At 33.0% G+C, this 20,871-nt stretch overlaps 1 protein-coding gene across 12 annotated transcripts in view; it reads left to right on the top strand.

Moving 5' to 3' along the window:
• Window positions 1–7,915: 7,915 nt before the first annotated feature.
• Window positions 7,916–20,871, top strand: part of LOC111041259 (protein turtle) — a 109,702-nt gene continuing 96,746 nt past the window's right edge. For all 12 annotated transcript variants that reach the window (XM_022325487.1, XM_022325489.1, XM_022325486.1 and 9 more), the window contains exon 1: window positions 7,916–8,372. The gene's annotated coding sequence lies outside the window, so the exon portion shown is untranslated. The remainder of the gene's footprint in view (window positions 8,373–20,871) is intronic.

Genomic DNA, 20,871 nt, shown 5'->3' with positions numbered 1-20,871 from the left:
CTAAAATAAAGACTAGCTAATAATTAAAAACAAACAAAAGCAATTAAACGGCGTTTACTCGACTATTATAAAACTGTTTTGAGAAACGACGTTTTATACGAGAAACAAATAATATCCCTTGGCGTTTCCGAGAGTTACGTTTTCGGCATTTTTGAATTCGAACTCAGTTGCAAAGCAACGACTACAACATTGTATTATACGCCCGAGTCCGGTGTATGTATAACGAGTAAGTAATAGAAGTATATACGTATAATATTTATAGTAACAACTACTACGACATAGGTATAACGTTTTTTTCTTTCTTTTCATGCTACGAAATTGTTTTTCTTTTATAAACTACAATAACACTTTAGATATTGTATATAACACAATAAATAATTGTCTCCACAAATTTCTGTTTGTAACCCGGGGCTCAAAGGCTAAAGTTACGTTTCGAAACGACGAAACCTAAATTTCAATGTCGTTTTCCAATTTATGTACAATGTATATTATCTTTTTATGAAAAACTTTAAGGTTTTTATTTCTACGGCGAGACTGCATTGCATGTGTATATAATACATACAATAATAAAACATACTGCAGGTATAGCGGGCAATATTCGTTTTTATTCATGACTGAAACATGTATATGGTAGAAAACAAATGAAAATAAATAAATGTAAGCGACAGTTATTTATAAAACAAAAACAAAAATCGTCTAATAAATTTAGGTTTGAGTTTTTAGTTTTAAAAATTTAAACTTTACCAGATTAGGTGAACCTAAGTATGACATAAAATAATATTGTTTGCGATGCCTAATATTTCTTCAGTACATGAAATTGCTAGCAGTCACCATAATCGTCGGGGGGGTTTTCTTTTTGAACGAAGGGTATATTTGGTTAGTAAATTATCTCGTAATATATATTCTTAAAGCTAAATCAATTTATTTTATTGCTGTATATATCAATAAAAATTCTAATACAAAAGTGATGACATGCTCCTGTAGAAAAAAATTTAAGTGGTATCCGCTAAAGTTATTGTACTCTTTCTTAGAATAGTTATCACTGAATGAATATAAATCGAATTGAAATTGTAGTCACACGTCAAGTAAAAATTATTTTTTGACGTGAACACGTGATAATGTCAATACGTCTTCCATCGTAATACGGTTGGTTCTGTCATCATATTTTCTACTATTTATGAAGTTTTTCTCGAACAAACGTTTTGGTATTAAATGATAATAATATCATAAATTACTATCATGTAACTATAAAATATAATATATCATATAATAACTTAAAAACAAAACTTACGAAAACAACTTCCCTATTTTTATCACAGAAAATGTCCATTCCAATTTAATTTGTTATGTGTGATAGCGCACCGATTATTCTTATAATTTAATACCTATATAATATCAGTGTACAGAAAAAGATATAATAAATTGGAGAAAAATATTAGAAACAATGAGATAAAATTTAATTTGTTGCTGTATTTTAAGATGAATAATTATTTAAGAATACCTATAAGTATATTTTAAATATCTCAGATCTATGAATTTTGTGGAAAAAGATATTTAATAAAAACAAACATAATTTTGCGTAGTTTGATTAAATAAAAATAATTATTAAATACTTTCAACAATTGTATCAGGGGATTTAGGTTAGTTATATGTATATTTTGAGAGGTATTTGCATTACACTTTTCCAAAACTTTCTAAAATAATTGAAATTTGTGTGACATTATTTTATAAAAATATAAATAAATATAAATAACTAGAACCTAATTAGGTTTTTTCATTTATTTACTAGTTTACTTTTTGTGGATAAGTATAGTAATTTTTTTGAAATAGCTTTTTCCAAACAATTAAGTGCAAGTTAAACGAAAACTTTTATTTTTCTCCAGTACTATGATATGAGAGAGATTTTTAAAATCAACTATTTACCTACTATCATAGTATCCAGTATCCAACTACATGCCCGCAAGTCTCTTAATATTATTATTTTGAATATTTAAACCATTTATTTATGTTGAATTATGTTTATTTTAATAATATAACTATATTTATACATAATGTACAAACATGTACATTATTGTACACGCATATACTTGTATAATATTACAATAATATTTCAAACTTTAAAACTTATTAAATTTGTTTAAATAAAAAAAAATGAAACTGTTATTTTTGTAAACTATATTCAATTGTAATACGGTATAATATGAACCGTTCTTACACTATAAAATATGCTATATGCCATTATACGATTACATCAAACCATTACAGGTCGATCAAATAATATAAATATGTGTCTGAAGAGATACATAATTAAAGGTCAATTGTAGATAGATACAGAACCCGAAAAAAATAGATTATTTTATTTTGTAAAGCACATTAGATTGAAACATAATTGGGTAAGTATTGTGCAAACGGTTCAACCCCATGTCGTCACATAACTTGCACAATACTTACCCAATTATGTTTTAATCTAATGTGATTTACAAAATAAAATAATCTTTTTTCCCAGTTTTTATTGACCTTTGATTGTGTTTATCTTCAGATAGCATGACGAAAAAAAAATCTAAAACGCTTGTAATGAATAAGGATTTTTGGTCTCCAAAATGGTAAAAATGGGTACAATATATTATTTGAAAGTAAATATACTGACTTTAATGCGCATTTTATTGTGAATAGAGTCAGTTGTGTTATTTACTGTATACATACCTAATTGTTAAATTGATTTAAATATTGTTGAATATCATATAATAATATACACAATTGTATAAGTACATATTTAATATTAAATTTTCTGGGTTCTATAATAATCAGGTCTTAATTTATGAGTCTGAAATTAAGTCAAACCAAAATTATAATCTCTCTAATGAAATCTGTGACAAATGATAATTTAGTATGGCAGTGCCGTTTAATCTAGTTGGCTATACATTGCGAAATGGTTAATTTTACATTTGTAGTAAATCGCAAAAAAAAGAGTTCGAATTAAAGTGCAATAAGTTATAAAAGTGTTTGTATGGAAATAATACATAATTGGTATTCGTTAAAAATGTACTATTTTAATGGACAGTTAATCAATGGTAAGTATTTCGTGTATATAATATTAGCGTTGCAACATTGACTTTTAAGAATGGACAAAATTATATATAGAACTATCGTACTTACATTAAATTGGAACATTATTTGCACGGCTATCGGCTATGTGCGAGCATTGAGCTGCAGGAATATTTATCATATCATCATCTGTTTCATAAAGTTGTAATCTTTTTCTTTTTTTTTGTTCATTTAAAGTTGTCGATATTTGTAACTCTTCTGCAATTTTTGTAGCATTATTAAAATTATCTTCTGCTCTGTTGTGTTGCGAATTTCCTATAAAGAATTTTTAAGCCCGAGTAACAAATTGGAAGCTTTTTTCAACGATAAACTTTTGTTTTGTAAAGCTTGATTAACACGATCTATACTACTTATAGTTCTATTCCTAAAACGACGAAGAGATACATTTTATATTAAAAGTATAAAATTATATCTACGAATCGATACGTAGTGATGAACGATATAATATTAATAATATTTGTTCTTAGCTTAATCATTTAAAATGTTTGCGACCTCCAGCATCAGGCGCCTAAGGCAAGCGCCTCGCTCGCCTTACCCTTGTTACGTCTCTGATACAACACATCAGTATTCCGCCTCACTCGTTATCATAAGTATACAACATCGAAAAGATGAAATCATGAAATTACTATTTTATTTAAGTAAACAGAAAATGTAAAGAGTAAATCGTCATGTTTAAAGGAAGACGATACAGGTACATTAATTCGTGACAGAGTTAAGCATCGTTCGTGTCATATAATTTTCGTGCACATTTTTAGAAAATTTGATTTTAATTTATTTCCGAAGGTAAATACACAATAATAATAAATAATTTTCCAAATTAAGTTAGCAATACGTTTATATGAAACGGTAGATAATATGTAAAAAAAAAATGTTATTAAAGATTTTAAAATTAAAGTAAATAATATATGGATAGGTACTAAAATAAAACAGTTTTATAACAAAAGTAGGCACATACATTTTTATAATACTACTTATTACTACGATGTATAAGTCAAACAGATTAGAGAAATGTATTCAAATCGTTATTCATTTCAATAAAATAAATTATTATTTTAAAAAATCGCTTAAGTATAATTTTCTATTATTACTACGGATACTAATTTTTTTTTAAATTCTAGTATAAAAACGTATGTGGAATTTCGTATTAAATCTTTAAATCGTTCAAAGTACTAACACAAGAAATATTATGCATTTTTTTATTATTGTGATTTTCAAAAATTTCAGAAAATGTTAACTTCAAAGTTTAAATCAAAGCTTTTAAAAATCAATTTTGAGAATCAAAATAAAAAATCTAAAAGATTTTAGATCTTTTTTAATTATAGTAAGAAAACAAATGAAGTACCTTATTTAAATTGATAAGACTTTTACAGTTTTACTTCCAGGCAAAAATTGTATCATATATGAATAAAAACTAAACCAAAAAACGTCAACAATTTAAATGTATATGAAAATCAAAAAATATTTAAAAATATATGTTACGATATGAAAAGTCAGTGAAAATTGCAACCCTCAATAAATTTATTAATTTCTGATTAGAACAAAAAACAAAGTTCATTACAATTAGATATTTAAAATTTCCGTTTTTCCTGAATATTTTCAAAACTACTTGGAATAGTTTAATTCTGAGTTTTTGACTAATCCAACTATTTTCGGTTTGTTATATGAATCCATCCTTGAAGTTGAAGGTCGACTTTTCTTCTAGAATAACAAAAGTCTTAAGATATAATTAGTCTTAAAAATAAACATACATCATTGTAACAACACTATTGTCACATTCATCAATATTTGCTCAGAATCTAAAAGTATAATGTATACAATATACATTATACATATAATTGTATAAAAATATATTACATTTATATAGGATGTATTCTCGTAATAATTACCATAAATCATAATACAATTTTGCTTATAATATTATGTATTTTCATATTTCTGATGGAAATTAAAAACACTTACTAAAATTAAATTGCGATTATGGATTTCTCTTTTGTTTATCAAATATCAGATAACAAAAAAACTGGATGAAAATAAATGAATTGTCATCTAAGTAGATTACATTTTAATTTTGAAAAAAGAAACTACATTATATATTTTTACGTAAAAAAAAAATAGTTCATGAGGAATCTTTAAAAATATATTCAAGTTACTAGAGTATTGATAAAGAATTATTTTTCATAAACATCTTGATTATAATTTATAATGCATCAATTGTCCTTAATTGATTCAATTTAAGATGTATTTTAAATTTTAATAAATACACATGGTTCATGTGCAGTCCATCATAATGTATAAACCTTGTATAGTTTAATATACGTATGGAATCAGTCGTTTGAGAATCAATATTTATCTCAAAACACAAACGCTTACAAAAAATGAAAATTACATGACTAATAGGGTTTATCTTGATTCTTACAATTTACGCTGTTATTAAAAACTATTTTTAATGGTGGACAACCGATCGAACTTCTCTTGAAATTTGTAGATTTACAAGAATATGAAGAATCCAAAACTGCAATAAAACGTGATAACGTTTTTTTTGACAAGTCGGGTTTCTCAAATGACTGATTAGTTTGTAACAAATTAAAGTAATAAGTCTTATTGTATTTTCCATTGATATACAAAATAGTAAAAACGTTAAAAACAAAAAAAAAAACATTTCTCCGGACACTACGTTTTACTAGATTACAGTCCAACGCTACGAGTGCGACTCTATTATAATGGATAAACATGTTTAGACTAAAAATACACTGTATTTTAACAGTACAAATTAGATAGTGTTTATTTTAATTGATTATTGTTCGTTTAAAAGCTTTACAGTTGTTGTACGCAGATAATAATAATATACGGAGGGTGTTTATTTAGGCCTGCATGTGGTAATGATAATCTTTATTTTGAAATGGGTGGTGTGTTTCGGGATAGCATTAAATGTATGTACATAATACGTATTGCAAACGTTAAACGGACAAATGAGAAAAGGAATTATTTCTAAACTTAGACACGTACTACGCTCATATTATACTGCATAGTGCATATTATTATATGTATATATACCATGAATACACCACGCACTATACTACTGCTTTACATGTTAACGGACATAACATTTATATCGGGGTCGTAAAAATAACGAATAAAATTTAGTACGGTGCGACAGTAAACGCGTTTTTTCCTCAAAGTCTGCAGAAACACGCACGCACAGACATTTATATATGTACATGTATGTATCCATAATGGTATACAGTAAAAACAAACGCGATAGGATTTGTCGTCGCGGTCATTGTGGAGGCCACTTTTTTTCGTTTTGATAAAATCGCTACATATTGTTTTTGGCGAATCGATTTGCGTCTCGAAACCGTTTAATGTTGCCGGCGAAATCGTTTAAGTGGTTCGGCGGACCGGACGACATTATTTCTCAGTCATCATATTATTATATATTTATATAATATTTATACGATTGCGTTCATCGGATGAAGTGGGTCCGAACCAATGTGTAAAAACTATGAGTATACAGTGCGTTTTTTTCTCGAGACCATCATCGTGGTGTTATTCAGTGGCGTATACAAGAGCAATCTTGGTGATGGTGGTGAGGAAGGGGGTATCAGTTTTGAAGTTGATCGTGGCGTTTGTAGGGCCTGATGATAAAAAAACAAAATATCAAATATCAAAGAAATACATATTTTTTTTAATGGTCTATTTACATACTTGACTTTGGTGTATTAAAGCTGATTCAAAACAATCTATTCTCTACAGAAGTGTGTGCAGTTTCTTGATTGGATGTATACATTTTGGCACTTAGAATAAGATAAACGCCCAAGAAGCGATGGGTGATTTTACGGAGAAATCAAAAATTGAATTGTGTTTTTTTTCTGTAAATTATGGGTACACATAATGTAAGCGAATAAGTAATTGCAAATCATTTGTATAAATGTAAGTTTTGTATTCCTCAAAAGGGTTTTTTACATTTTCAACTGAAATATCGTACAAAACATCAATTATCATCACGAATACATGTTATGTAAATGTGCACGATTTACGTCTACCTATATATCGTATGCATCCTATATACGTGTGGTAATATACGCACACTATAAAATATATAATATATAATACTTGTATTCTCAGAAACATAATCAGCGATAAGCATGTATTGTTTGAACATTGTAATTCATACATTTGTGACACGTGGAAATTCAATTATTTTTTATTTTGTTTTTTTTTTTTTGTCAACTAAATAATATGAACCAAGTTCATTGACATACAAACAACGTTTTTCAGCCCTGGGCCATGCATTTCAGTACGATTGGATCTGGTTCTGCTGCAACGGAGAATTATTGGTGGTTAAAAAAAGATGCTGAAGGGATGGGCAGAAAAAAATATAAAAAAGGCTCTCCTGACACACACACTCTCACTACTCACCCACTCTCGATAGACACACACTGCACGCATACGCGTATGCAGCCATGCAGGTATAATATTATAATTATTGTTATCATTATTATTAATACATCGTCGTTATTGTGACATCGTCCCTACAGGCGGCTACGGCCGCCTCTATAGTTTGTGCAGCCGCGCACGCCGCAGAAAATCTCGTTGTTCAGCCAGCCTTCAGCAGCAGCAGCCGAAAACTATATTATTATACTGTGTACAGGGGAAAGGAAAAAACGGTGGCGGCGGCGGCGGAAAACACGATCCCGCCCGGGGTCAGAAAATCGATGGTCGGCCGGCGTCGGTTCAGATCGCCGGCCGTGGCCGACGCCCGAACGCCGCCGCCGCGCACCGGGGATCCTTTCGACCGGAATTCCACGCACACACCAGCACGCACGTTCATTCCGACCGGTCGCCGTATAGTTATCGACGCCGCCACTGCCGGGTTTCCGACGCCGTTATTATTAGGAAATAATATTGTGTTGTCGTATGCGATTTGTCCGTTTTCCGACGTGTTTCCCAGTGCCTTTTCCGCCGTACACTATATAATATTATTATCATCGTTGGATTTTTACCGGTCGAAGCGAATTCTCTTCCCTATCTGTTGCTTGCCTATTCATAATACGAATCATCACTAATAATTAAAAAATAAAGTAATTATATAGTATAGTAATAATATACTGGTGCGCGTTCGTGTTTCTTCTTATTTGTGTGTGTTCGAATTGCCGTTAAGTTTTTTGAAAAGCAATGCCGAGTGCCGGAAACGTCTCCGCGTGCACCGCGACAGGATTACGCTGGTAATATCGTCCCGGGAAGTGATATCACGTCGCACACTACAGGTGAGTGCCGTTTTCAAAACGTAACATTGCCGTTATAAATAATGATAATCGGCCAAGGGGTCTGTTAAGTGGTGCCCGGACTGCCGGATTTATTCTATAACTATAAGTACCCGTGCAAAACCTACCGGCCACTGTAATTGTTTCGCATCCTATATAGTAGACTATATCAAATAGACAAACCCGTTTGAATCGTGTTATTATGCGATTATTGAGATTTTATAAGACCGCGCACCTTACATTTCATATTACAATAATTACTATACTTAGGTATCGGCACATTTAGAACTGGTTGGGAAAGGTACAAACACATGTGAATAGAAATCATTACGACATTAGGCGCCAATTTTCGTCCATCATTGTCATTGAATAATAAAAAAAATGGTTTAAAAATAACAATTCAAAGCGCCGCACCCTAACCGTTTTTAGGGTCTGTTCAGACACCATAATACAACAAGGCGATAATGGGTTTTTGCCGAAGAAAATGGGCAGTCATCGAGCGCTCACGCATCCCCTCGTCGTATCCTATTATGATAATAATAAATAATCGACGGCACAGCAAAGTAAGTGATTTTTTTTTCGACGTCAACAAATACCGAACGATTTTTCATTGTTCATAAATCGCATACCTGAACCCCTCGCCGATCAGAGCTATGTCGGGTGTGTATAGTTACGAACGTGAACGGAGTGCTCCGGGCGCGTTTCGTTACAATCATGAAATTTGGATCCAAAGTAAAACTCTTGCAAATATAACATTTTAATATATTTAATATATATAATATTGATCGACATAGATAATATTTTTATTTCCACTATCTACCTGCATATTTCGCCGGCACAACAACAATCAAACAACGGGCTGTTTTTGTTTGACCGGTCGACAAAAGGATCTTTTGAATTCAGCTCTTTTTCTTTTTCGGTCTCTCCCTCTCTCTCTTTTTCACTCCCACGCCCCTTCTCAGCACCACATCATGGGGTTCAAAATCAGAACAAATTGCTTGTTTCGTCCGAGTGCGTGTGCAATTTCAAATTATTTCATGGGCCATTGCTTAACGACCGTCATAGTTATACAATTTCAAATGTTTCTAAAATAAAAAGACCACAGATATCTGAAACTGCGTGTATAGGTCGTACATTTTAATACGATAACTTATTCCAGTGGATAATCCCAGCCTTATCGTGTTACTATATAGTATATACAATAGGCTAAGGTTTCGCACGCTATTGAAATCAAACAACCTATAGTTCAATATTTCGTATTCATGTATCACAAAACTATATGGATGTTGCCACATTGGTACAATAATGTTTGTATTTTAAATAACATAATTGTAGTACCTACCTTCTTTTGTTAATCGAAAAAATCAATAATCAAGAACCTCGGAGATGCATTCCAAAAGCAATGATTGCAAAAGGTTTCCCAAAAGACGTTACAATAATACGAAATCGTTATAGCTATATAGAAAATTATGATATTATACTGCCTACAAGAAAATATATTGACAATAAAGTTTTCTGGGAACCGTTCTCGTTTAGTCCGTACACGTTCATCATTCTGTACCAAAACAATATAACATTGATATCGTAGACGCCGATGATGAAGAAATGATATAAAACGTTGTTCGCTAGACTTCACACGGTGACAGATTTTTATTCTTACAGCCCATTTAAATGCTAAACACGTATTTACGGAGTTTCGAAATTGTGACAAGTATAAGGTTCGAACGCATCGCAGAGTATAATATGTAGGAAGAGAAGATGACACAATGTTGATATTATGTATACGACTATATGTGTAGCACACGTCCTCTTGCCGCCTCGCATCTTGCAAAATATGTATTTCTTCACAAAAAAAAACATATGCCCATAGCCTATACAAGCGATAGACTTCATTCTGTCGACGGCCTGAATCCGAACAATAGATGCTTGTTCTACCTCGTATATATACAACATATAAAATAATATAATGACAATATAATAGTAATAATAATAAATAGTAAACACACTTTTATCGTTTTTAATTGTGAGCGTTTTGTTATTATTATACAGTCGTGCATGTGCAGGTAAGCAACGTCTCAATGCGCAGTCCGTCGACACGACTTGGGTTCCAATTTCACACTACCGTTGATGGAGATTTAGTTAAATTTTTAAAACGTTACTTCATAATTGTTTCCATTCCATTAAGTAGACGTTTTAATTACACCGCTTGATGCAACAGATGCAAATAACTTCCCTCCACCCGGATTCACCCACGTTCAGTCATCAGTCGGGCGCGTCTTTCTCGTCGATGTTGGGGCAATTCATATTCGCTAACGCTAGTACAGTTTATTGTTACCTAAAGGAAACAGCGATCAGCGATGATCCGAATTAATTTTTCTTGACGATTTTTCTTTTTCTTCTTACGACACTATTATTATGTTTTTTTTCTTTTGATTTTCTTTTTTAACCCATTTTCCTTATTTTGGAGATTTCGTTCCGTATTTAAAATCATATCTTATAATAAACTATTTTGATATCGGCTGGTATTGGGTATACATACAACCATATGTACTGGTGATAGGCCTTAACAATTCCCGGTGACATGACTTCAAATTGAATTACTTGCAAGTGTAATTATGTGTGAGTGTATACGATACGCTGGATAATAAGTCATCTGATACAGCAATTTAATAATAATAACACGTCGGAACATCGCGTTCCGGAGATAGAGAACGCAGTGTAAAGATAGATGGGTAGAGCAAGGGGGGCAAAGACTGAAAAAAAGAAAAATGAATACGAAAAAATCACGACTCTTTGGTGTGGGCACGAAAGGCTTGAGAAAATGAAAAAATTATATTTTATCACTTAATCTACGGCTAGAGTTTGGTGGACCGGTGGGAAGGGGTGGACGATGAAGAGAGCCGTAGCGTGCTCCAGCGCGCGGATTACTGAACTTAATCAAGAACAAAGCTTTCAACCTGTCACAAAGTTTGAACAAGAGAGATATAAATCCGTCTAAACCCCGGTTTTAGACTAACGAGGGCTAGCTATATACGGTGTGCTCGCCCGAACGCGCCAGCGCTCGGGCTCGTGTGTGTGTATAAGGTCTGTGCAGTGCGTGGGCGGTATTGGCGCATGCGCGTGTGTGCGCTTTTGCCGCGGAGTATTTTAAATATGTTAATCGTCCGGTACGTGTCAATTATTCGGCCGACAATACACGCATAGCAATTTGTCAAAAGCTTAAGTGCATACGCGCTCGCGTGCGTGTGCGTGTGTGTGTGGTGCAAGCTCTGCAAAGGACGCTGTGGAATGACAACCGCGTGCTGGTGTGTGCGCGTGTTTATAATATTATATACGTATATATTGGACCTTTGTCGATATATGAATGTGTATACATAATATTATGTATAATATACGCACACATTATATGTACACACACTCGCACACACACACACACACACACACACACACACACAGACGCACCTAATATCGGCTGGGGGCCCCATGCAAATGCCCCGAACAAAAGCACAATATGTATAGGTATATATTATATATGTGTGTGAGTGTGTGCGCGGGAGTGGTATAGAGAGTGAGGGCGTTTTACCTGGGTTGTATTATAACTAAAACTGTTGGGACCAGCGAAACGGCTGTTGCCGAGCAACACGCCGCCGCCGCACACCAGAGTTTTGGCATTGATTAGCTTCACCTGCTTTTACCACTCGTGTCTCCACCTCCCCCCCCCCCATCCCACCATCATACCTATATATCTCGTTCCTGTTCGCTAATCATTTTTCTTTTTACCACCCGTAAGTTTCTACAGTGAAAAACGTTTATATTATTATTATAATACCTACGCGCACTATTAAAATACATTAATACTATATATACGACAAGTGCATGGTAAAATATAATAATAATAATAATAATAATAATGAAAAAAGGTTCGAATATACGCTGGCGAAAATCGATTAAATGCATTTTTCGTGTACACGTGCATAAAATAAAATAGAAGTTTATACTCGGCGCTCCGAAATTGCTGTAGACTTTGTGCTATAGTCGATCGAAGCCCTTTTGGACGATGCGATACAGGATCTGTACATTATGTTATTTTCCTTCCTAGAAAAAATATTTTCATAAAATTATATTTTATTATATACGTTATCGTAGGAAATCTTGACGTATTATTATTATAACGTCATAAATTTTGTTTTACGGTAATAATTCCACTTTCTTTTAAAATTATTATTATCTAGAAATATGTACACTAGGAGTATTTGTACACTATCCAAATGCAAATTTAAATGTTTTATAAAAGATGACATTCTTTATGTATACACGCTCGAGAGGGAAACAAATGACACATTTTGAATTCACGGCGTCGTCACGGTTGGAGTGCGGCGCGTCTTTTTGACGATAAGGGGCATTTCTTCATTCCGTCCGTTTTTCATGTTTTATCAAATTTCTAGTACTAAGGTACAGTGGCAATTTATTAGTAAACATATCGTGCTCTATTTCATTCGTTCTTTTTTCGCTGCAATAGCAGGCAACTCGAATTCGCCTCTCTGTTATAGGTTAAGACATTAAATTTGAATTATTAATTTTTACAATAAATTATATGCTGTGCGTGTGTATATATGATACAAAGTATGAAGGATACACTATACACGTTTATAAACTAATACTAATATATTGCTATATATTATAGTATAAGACGTAAAGAGGTAGTATTCAAATTTCATGAATTTAATTATTTTTTTAGAAAAAAAAGTTTATACCCATAATTAATGAAAAAATAGCGATACCTAATAGCCAAGAACACCTCGTCTAATAATGCTATTGTTTCCTTTTTTCTTTGGCTTTCTGAGGAATGGAGACTCATTGAAAAATAAATATAAGGGTTTCAAAAACGATATTTTTCTACTGCTTATAACTATGGTTTGTAATAATATAATATGGAGAAGTATCAATGTAAGTCATCAATGCGAAAATTCAATCTGTTTCACAATAAAAGAAACAAATTATTTACGATAAAATGGCAAAATATAGTTGGTATACGAACCATATCATAGTTTAAGTGAAAACTGAAATATTTGATGCTGATTTGACGTTTATATAATAAACCTACAAATTACATATATTAAAAATTAGGTATATATATTTTCTTTTATCTTTATTATTATCTATCGATACGCGCGTAACGTATTGGTCAAACAGACGATCCACTTTTCGAGCAAAATGTACCTTCCTTTTTCGGACAGTAATTTTTTTTATCAACATTATTACCTACAACAGAGTAAAAAAATAATAAAATAAAACAATTGGCAATATACTGTTATAACATATTATATTAATTGACTAAAAATGAATATTGTCTTATAATACGTATATAATCATAATAATTTTGATAATAAAATATGCATTCACGAATATGTCGAAAGATACAGTAGTTGAATAAAAATTACTATAATCTTTTAAACCCTATAAAATAATAATTATGCTTCAAGAATGTGCTTATAAGTACCTAATTGATTTTCCATATTGCCTATTATATAATATATTATTATATATTTGATAAGATGGAAACAATAAGGTTTAACATATTGGCATTACTCTATATAGCCTATACTATAATACCATACTATTCTTCATTGTCCATACTGTCTATGGGACACATGACTATACTGATAGGGTCGTGTTTTACATTATATTTTACCAAAAAACCAACAAGGAATAATACAGGTTTGTCTTTATTTCCAAAAAATCAAATATGAACGAAATTATACATACAGTGAAGACTGAAGACTATAAAAATAATAAAGTTGCCAATTGTTTTATTTTATTATTTTTTTCACACAGTTGTTGGCCATTACTCATTATGATAATAAAAAAGTTATTGGCCAAAAAGGAACAGCAGCCGAAAAGGGAACGATAAGTTTTGGCCGAAAAGGGTAGAGTACATTTTGAAATCAAAATCGAAGCTCTACATATTTGAAACGAAAACTCTTTCGGGAAATAGAAAATCCTAGGGAATAGGTAACAAAAATATCTCATTGGCTCCACGATTATTTGGAATGTTTCTCTATTGTTAAAGCAAAAACCGCATCGGTATAGCACAGCACCGCGGGAGATGAAAGAGTAGAAGGAGTGACGAGGATGTAGAGGAGACGTTTCTCACCGCGATTTCCGCATCGTTCTGCAAGCAGGTATCCATAGAAATGTATGGTAATAATATACCGCGACCGTGGTGTGCGCGTTTCGCGCTCGATCATTGTGATGAATGGTGATATATATAAATCGCGGGCGCGCAGCGGGCAGACTCGAGATCGGAGAAAACTGTGACCGATCGCTGCGGGGGAAATGGACGCAAACGTGTGACGACCGTTTTCCGCGTTTCCCCTAACAGTGGCGTAATGTGAAGAGTATTATGCAAGACGACTTCGACTATATACCTACTTATGTTATGCTCGGCAGTGGCGACGAAATCTACGGTGCCGAAAAATCGTTGTGTGTGTGTGAGTGTACGCTGCAGTGGCGGCGCCCGACGGTGGTTCCGCGATACCTGTCTCCGCAAATAGGTTCACCGACCTACGGTCGCGCGTCCGGCCGTTATTATATTATTATTGCCATTATAATACTACGGGCAACCGGTGGGCCCGCTGCGGTGGTGCGGTAGGCGTCGTCGTCCGACCGACCAGAAACGCGGTGCTTAGCCACTGAATCGGGGAAAAAAAAATTATACATATTTTTGTTCATAAAATAGGCGGCGGAGGCAAACATAGAACGTTTTTAGCTTATCATATTCTCGTTGACGATACCCACCTGACACCTAAACATTTACGAAACAACATCAACAGCACAAATTATAAATTCATAACTCAACTGAATGCTTTATTGACTTTTTTATAAATATTAAGTACGAATATTAGCGTGTTAGTAAGTTTAAGCATAATATTATATTATGACATACTTCAAAATATTTTCCGTTTTAAAAACAATATTAAGACAGTAAATTATAATTTAGGTATCATTAAAAATTTCCAGTTTGCATTTGGGTAAATGTTATTAGTTTCAAATTTTGATAGAAAAAAATTGTATGGTTAAAATTATTTTCTTTCCTATTATTATTAAATAACAATTATTGATTACAGTTATTATTTTTTTTTATCATAAATGGGAGGAGTGTTCAGAACTCCAGACACCCGACGCCGTTCTATAACATTGGTATAAATAATAATAATAATATTGCGTGTGATCCTCGGCGCTTGCGGTCGACGCGTTTTTTGACGAACAACCTATATTATTATTATACATATAATAATTACACTCGTGTTCGGGCGGGTACAAGATATGTATGTTTAGGCAATACAATAAATACAATTTTATATAAACACATACTTGCAGTATCCGTGACGTTCAAAAACGGTCAACTAAATAATAATATTGACTTTCTTCGGCCGGTCTCTCAGTAGTCTCGTCGCCGTGCGGTTAAGCGGGCGGCGGTTGGTGGGTACATATATAAAGGATCGGCGGCGTCTCGACTCTTGGCGAGGGGGTCGAGAGACTCTTTGTCGGTCCGGTGGCTGCGTCCGTACACAGACACACAGACACACACACACACACACACACACACACACACACACACACACACACACACACACACACATTTACACACAAACGCGAATATATTATTATAATAATACACTCGTGCTGTAGACTCGTAATCCTATTGCGGGAATAACACTGGCCTGCAACTTTCGGGGGCCTTAAAACCTCACCCAAATATCCGCGGTGGAACTAAGCCTTTGTATACACGATAGGCCAGACGAATGCGTTGGTTTTGACGTGCCTTCCTAAATTTGCATATAGTACCTATACCCCACCCTCTCCTGACCAAAAATATGTACTCCAGAAATGCGGTAAAGTTCCACATAACGTTGGTATAGTCATATCCAATCTACATCAGTCGAATGGTGGTTTGATTTCTCGCTTATATCAATAATATTAATTATTATCCCGTACGGCGTACGTGATTAAGAGGATATTATATGTATACTATGTCTATAACTGATGAGACCGTCGATTCGATACGGCCAAACATATATAGACATAATAATACAATATGACTCAATATAAAATTGTAATCCGTATAATATGTTTTTAACCAACCGGAAGGGGGGGGGGGAGGAGGTTATTTTTTTCCCCGAAAACATTATCGAATTTGCCACAGCCTCTGTGTGACTGCGGGTGTGGTACATACATACGTATATGTAGGGAACTGCAGGAGGAGGATTCGTCGTCCGTCCGGGCACTTTATGTACAATATATATATATATATAATAGTTGAACGCAATAAAAGTCGTGTGGGTCATAAAAGGGAAAAAATCCGAGTGGACGAGGAGAAGAGGTCGGACGACGTTTATTATCGGGTCGTGTCGCCCCCTCCGTGGGCTGGGGGGGGGGGGAGAGTGGTACTCCTCTGTCGTCGTGCAGTCGGGTTGAATGAAAATTTATGGGGCGCGCACAACGGAATTTCAGTCGGACGGTGGCGGTAGTGTCGGAGGGTTGCAGCGGTTTCGGGTCCTTGCGTCCCGCCGCCGCCGCCGCCGCCGCCGAATGTTTCCTTTAATGAGCGGCCACGCCCGGTACAGGGGGGTGACGATGTCAGTGGTGGTAGTAGTGATGTTGGTGATGGTGGTATCACAGTGTTACCAACTTCACCGAGTTATGAAGACCAGTGCCGTTGGTACTGCCTCCGCCACCACCGCGCGGCGCTAGCTCATCCCCACACGTAACTACGAAAGCACACATACCCTCCCCTATATATATGTATTTATACTATATATAGTTTAATTAAACCATATCGTGCATGTGTGTGTATGTGTGTGCACACACCCTCGTTAAAGAAATGCAGTTTGCAATACATACGTTTACGGATGGTCTTTTTACTACTTTTTTTTTAGATAGATACAATACGCATTATACAATCGAAGACATTCCTTAAAAATAATCTATGTAAAAACATTTTAAGACCTTTTAAACTATAAGTACATACGTCGTATTATGTATATTTTAGTAATTTAATTAAGATTGGTAATCGTCGTAAGTGTACGATTTGTTGTTTATTCAAGTATGAGTACTTAAAAAAAAAAAAAAATACTCGATTAAAAAATTGCAGTGAGGTTATTGCAGTTTTCCATAAATAGAAAGATCTTAGATTTCTTATGTCAAATAATCGTGTGTGTGAAAATGTCATATTATAGTATATAATAATGAACGTCAAAAAAATGTTCTCATAATTTTAATGACTTTCTCTCGACCAGAAACGTATTCGAACATAATATTCTGCCATTATTATATTTTTCTCAGTTTCTGTCGTTTGTGACACAGTTTAACACGCTTATTGTTGTGCCAAAGAAGTACCAATTATTCTCATGAAAATATGTATACATAATATAAAGTAATCTACGATGTTTTAATTTTGTAAGCAGTGGGTTAATAATATAATACAATAAATTATAAATTCAAGGATTTTGTACACATTTTAAAACCCCGTGGAATTTTTTATTTTTGTATTTTTTATTAAGTGGACAATGAAAATGCGTATATATTTATTTGTGTATGCATGTGTAAGACTATTAACATGAAAAATCGTTAAGCTGAAAATACATTAAGTAAATACGAAGTGGTGACCCAAATAATTGTACCTATACTAGTTATATACGAGTACTGTGAGAATGCTGCACGCCTGCACCTACGTAAATTTAACTATTTAAGAAAAATAATAAACAAGTACGAGCACCCTTTTATAGACTTAAATTTAAACCCAATACTCATTCATTGATACTTTAAATGATATAATATGTGAGATTAATTAATCTGTATACATCTATGTAAAAAAAATGTAAACTTTTTCTATTAAAGTACAAAGTGATTTTTTTAAAGCAAAGTGTGAGCGAGTGATGTGATCACTGATCATTAACACGGTTGATTTTTATTTTACTTACTTCGAAGTTCTAACAATAACGTGTATTACGGTTATCTTTTGAAAAAAATATCGGACTATTAATTCGATATTTACATGAATCGATATCATCAAAAATATACTGAAACACTTTAATAATATAATAATTTAAAAAATATATTCGTCGAATGTACAAATTGCTTAGTGTATAGTAATTATATGTAATATAATATAATAATAGATTTTTATGTTGCGAATGTATACTTTTTATCATAGTGCACTATAAGTACTTACATAATATTATATTGATATTATAATATTATGATTATTGTCTTCACTTAAAGACACGCGTAAAAAGCGAATACATTACCTACATAATATTAATATGGTCGTTACTGTGATATTACTGTCATCGATTTACAATGAATAACACTATAATATGTGGGGATATAGAAAAATAATAAGTTATTGCTCGTGCATATTATAATCGTTTTGTCCGAACGGAAACTGTGGTATCGGAAAATACCGGGCCCCTTTATACATTATAATTTATATGTAATATAATATTCCATGTTAATTCGTGTCGTTCCTATTTCTGCAGAGACTTCCGATACTCCCCCCTCACACAACTTGAACTCTATATGTGGTGGGTTTTCCCGTTTTCTCATATAATGCTAAAATATGGTGGAAAATTCTGTGGCCCACCACTAACCCAGTGTAAACAATGATAAATAAATAATGTATTTATGTGACTACTAATTATTTTTCGGTTAGGTTTTTAATACACTATACACACACATGTGTCACCGCTGTAAAACTGTAGTGTCTATAATATATTGAAAATAGGTGCAAATACAATAAATAATGATGGTTTGGATTGACGTGTTATGTCGAATAAACCGATTTTTACAACCTCTGTTGTCGTATAGTATAATTTATATTATACAGAAATGTGACGACGGTGGCGGTGATGTACTCAACATTAACCGCGGGATGATAAAAAATAATATAGAAATATTGGCGACTGACGTATAAAGGTATTATGTATATAATATATTATATCTACATATTGATATTATTATACATGGTTATTTCATACGATCATTTATTTTGATACCATGTGACGCGTGTTGTGAAAACCGTTATGTATATAGGAGAATTAATGAAGCGCAAAACACCAGGTAAAAGCGAGTGGATAGGAGTACCGGTGTTGTTTTTATTTCCAATGCCTGCCGGTACACCCATCAGTAGAAAACATAATAATATTATATGTATAATTTTAACTAGGCAATTCAATTACATTTATCATATTCGAAGAAAATATTAACCCCACATAATATCATTATATTTATTGACGACAATTTTGAGTGTTACAATATTATTATTTAATAACATACCTAGTAATCATAAATCATAACACCTACGTCATGTTTATATATTATGATTATAAAGTGATCATAGGAACCTACGCGAATGCATGCGTACTCTGTGTAGAAAATCTATTAGATATCGATGAGGAAGTACAGTGCAGCACATTCAATACGAATAGTGTACCTAATAGAGTTGTTTCCTAGAGGAGCAAATATTGTATTAAATCTAAATGTATATGTTTATGTTCTACCTTTTTTATACAATCGATTAATTATCAATGATATATTGTAGTTGATAAGTGATAACCCTAAAAATCGACGATCACACAAAAATGTAAATTTGTGCTTAGTCTCTAGTGGTCTATATACAGATAGTCTAAACTATTTTTAAGTAGTTGGTAGTTATACAAATGTAACGTAATAAATCAATAATAAATACTCGTGAAAACAGTGAACCTGCAACAAAACCATACCTATAAAAATAGTGCAGATTATAAATGCACACGCCACACAGTAAGCACACAGGCACACAGCTGTTCATATTTTAATCTTTAACAACACAAAATATTATTACAATATAAAATATAATAAATAGGGTTATAACAATGTATTTAAGGCACCAGTAGTTGTATGGTGAGTTTTGTTCACGTCAACCTTGAAAGCTTTTTTTTATATTTCAATTGTATCATCCCGTGGTCGAGGAAATTTTGAAGGACTTGGTAATTTTAAGTGCGCGCGCGATGATGGATGCAAACGGGAAGAGAAAAGAGGTATAGAAGCAGGCATGTATATATGTCTATTATACGCGTTTTAAAAACAAAACAACGGGAAAAAGAAAAATTATATTATATATTATATTATTATACATCTAAAATATAGACAAACGCGCCCGCGCGTACAAACACACACTCCAATTCACACATACACAATCAGGAACGTTGGGGCATCAATTAAGTCAGTTAATTCAAAGGGAACAGAAAAAGAATGGATAAAAAATATGATACACACGCACACACACACACATATTACATAACACCACAGTAGGTCCACTCGCATTTTGTTTTACCCGTAATGTAATTACTGCAAAGGTTTTTTTCGTCCACTGAATTAAAACCTCCGGTTTTCCCATAATGTTCATGCATAAAGAAAGAAAAAAAATTAACGAAACTTAGGGTTGATTATTTTTTCAAAT

The sequence above is a fragment of the Myzus persicae genome, unplaced genomic scaffold (genome assembly GCF_001856785.1).
Source record: "Myzus persicae strain clone G006 unplaced genomic scaffold, MPER_G0061.0, whole genome shotgun sequence".
Classification (NCBI taxonomy): Eukaryota; Metazoa; Arthropoda; class Insecta; order Hemiptera; family Aphididae; genus Myzus; species Myzus persicae.
Note: the sequence above shows the minus strand (reverse complement) of the source record. Positions and strands in the feature narration are given on the sequence as shown.